A 2931-nucleotide genomic window follows, 5' to 3' on the forward strand; every position below is an offset into this window, starting at 1 on the left:
GGAAATGGCAACCCACTCCAGTGTTCTTGCCTGGAGAATCCCAGGGACGGGGGAGGCTGGTGGACTGCCGTCTATGGGGTCACACGGAGTCAGACACAACTGAAGTGACTTAGCAGCAGCAGCAGACTTTAGGATAAAAGCTAATGTCAATAGTGTTCTCCTTGTGAAGGAAAGCTTCAGCGCTGGGCGCTGACTTATGAAGAAATGCCAAGTGTAACACAGCGAACTCTTGCTGAGTAAGAGTTGCTAATTGCTAATTGGGTTGCCTGCATTGTGTGCTAAGTGGCTTTTGTGTGTCTGATTCTGTGTGACCCCATGGACTGTAGCCCGCCAGGCTCCTCCGTCCATGGGATCCTCCAGGCAAGAACACTGGAGTGGGGTGCCGTTGCCTCCTCCAGGGGTTTTTCCTAACTCAGGGATCAAACTCATGCCTCCTGCGTCGGCAGGGGGTTCTTTACCACTACTGTCACCTGGGAAGCCCTAGGGAAGAGCAGACGTGCACAGCTGGTAATCTGATCTTTTCAAATTAGAACACTTCCTGTAGGTCCCGGGTTTTTTGTTTGTTTGTTTGTTTTGTTTTGTTTTAATTTTATTTTATTTTTAAACTTTACAATATTGTATTAGTTTTGCCAAATATCGAAATGAATCCGCCACAGGTATACCTGTGTTCCCCATCCTGAACCCTCCTCCCTCCTCCCTCCCCATACCCTCCCTCTGGGTTGTCCCAGTGCACCAGCCCCAAGCATCCAGTATCGTGCATCGAACCTGGACTGGCGACTCGTTTCATACATGATATTGTACATGTTTCAATGCCATTCTCCCAAATCTCCCCACCCTCTCCCTCTCCAACAGAATCCATAAGACTGATCTATACATCAGTGTCTCTTGAGAAACAAGGGTTCAGGAGAAGCAGCGAGGCTCAGAGGCGGAATCAGAGGGCAAGGACTCACAGGGAGCTCGGACGCCCGCGAGTGGTGGGTCTTCCTATCCGAACCGGACTAGGGCCCTGCTGGGTGATTACTCCGACAGCAGAGGAAGCTGGACCAGGGAGAAGCTGACTGTTGCGGAGGGAGCGATGAGGTGAAAGATGGTGTCCAAGGTACCTGGAGCAGCAGAAGATCATCATTGCTCATGAGTCCAAACTCTGATGCTGCTGTGTGGTCGCCCACGTAGCATCCGTTCCCATAGTAACATTTCAAGGCTCGGTCATTCCCAAGGACAGAGCGGGACCCCTTGGAATGCCACGTGTTCTCTCCACTGGGTGGTCTGGACTGCTGCCTCTGGAGAGCAGAACCTCCTCCTGAGGGCTTCCACCGCCAGGCTCACCTGGGTGTGTGTTACACTCCTGGCTCATCTGTGCAGCTTGCACTTCACATCCTCTTCTTTTTAATTTCTAGAGAAAATTTTGCTAAAATATATCTTATGTCTCAGTACATACATTAGAAAGTAGACCAGAAGCAGTCATACCATATCACTGATTACTTTAAAATCAGAATAAGTTCATTGTGTCTTCGTTTAACACACAGTAATAAACAAATTATGATTCTTAAGCTTTCAATAAGTGTAATCACTCATGTTTAATTGGGTACATATATTTTTAAAACTTTTAAATTTAACATTGTTAGTATTATGGTTTAATTTAATACTGTTAATCAGTATCACTGATTAACAATGTTGGATAGTTTCAGGTGAACAGCAAAGGGACTCCGCCGCACATATACATGTATCCATTCTCCCAAATTCCCCTCCCATCCTGCTGCCGCATGACACTCAGCAGATTTCCCTTTGCTATACAGTAGGTCAAGTCCATTTTATTAGGCTCATTTTTTACTGGCCCTTTATTGGCATGTGTTAGGTTCCCTGGTGGAAATGTCTGCGAGTCAAGTGTTTTGAGAAAGAAGACAGTTGATACTTATTGCAGGCCCACCACCAGGGGGTTGCGCATTTGCTTTTGGGTTTCCTCTTTACAACACAGGGAGTGGCTGGTCTGAGCCCATTTTACAGATACGGGCCCTGAGGCACAGAGCGCTAGGGAAGCAATGTACCTGAGTTCACAGAAGCGCCCAGTGGAGGAGACTGCAGTCAAACCCAGGCCTGTTGTATCCTAAGCCAGTGTTTTCATTCGATGAAACAAGCATTGCTTGAACACTGACTACGCGTCAGGCGCTGTTTAAGGTGCTGGAAATATAACAAAGAACAGAACAGGTTAAAATTTCTGCTCTCACGGAGCTTCCTTTCCAGTGGGTGAGACGGACAATAAACGAAGTAAACAGAGTATGTAGTATAAAGTTGGGGAGGATGGTGGGAAAACACAGGGCAAGGGCTGCGGTTTTAGGAGAGGCTGTTAAGGAATGAGGACAAGCCGTTGGCCATCCGGGAGCAGAGCTGTCCAGGCGAGGGCACAGCAGGTGGAAGGGCCTGCGGTGGGCACGCTTTACGGGAGTGTCCCTGACGTTTAATAAAGGCTGTCAGTACGTTAGCGTGAGAGAGACTTTTTACACATGGGGTTCCCTCAAGGACTTCTTAAGTGACAGGATGAGACTATATTAAAGGCACATTAAAATATAAATAAATTTTAAAAAAGATCAATTACGGTTTAAAAAGAAGTAAATGTAGTACTCTTCCTGTACTGTAGTAATGGGTAAAATTTTAGTTCATTAAATAATTAATTCAGAACAAGTGTATACATATGCACACACTATGTTTCATATTTAGGTGTACAGATACAAATCCTTTTTAAGAGGCAAGTCTTTGGAATTTTAAAGCACATTTTTTCTGTACCTGCAGTATAAGCTTTCTGTTTTCATTATAATTTCAGCCAAGTGACATTTAGCGAAGCCCCAAGGAAATGTCTGCACATTATGTTTGCACGCTTGACTCTGGGTTCACACTTGGTTGAAATGGTGCCCAAGAGGAAGACCTGGACTCTAG

The sequence above is a fragment of the Bison bison genome, unplaced genomic scaffold, assembly GCF_000754665.1.
Source record: "Bison bison bison isolate TAMUID 2011002044 unplaced genomic scaffold, Bison_UMD1.0 scf7180017864377, whole genome shotgun sequence".
In the NCBI taxonomy this organism is placed as follows: Eukaryota; Metazoa; Chordata; class Mammalia; order Artiodactyla; family Bovidae; genus Bison; species Bison bison.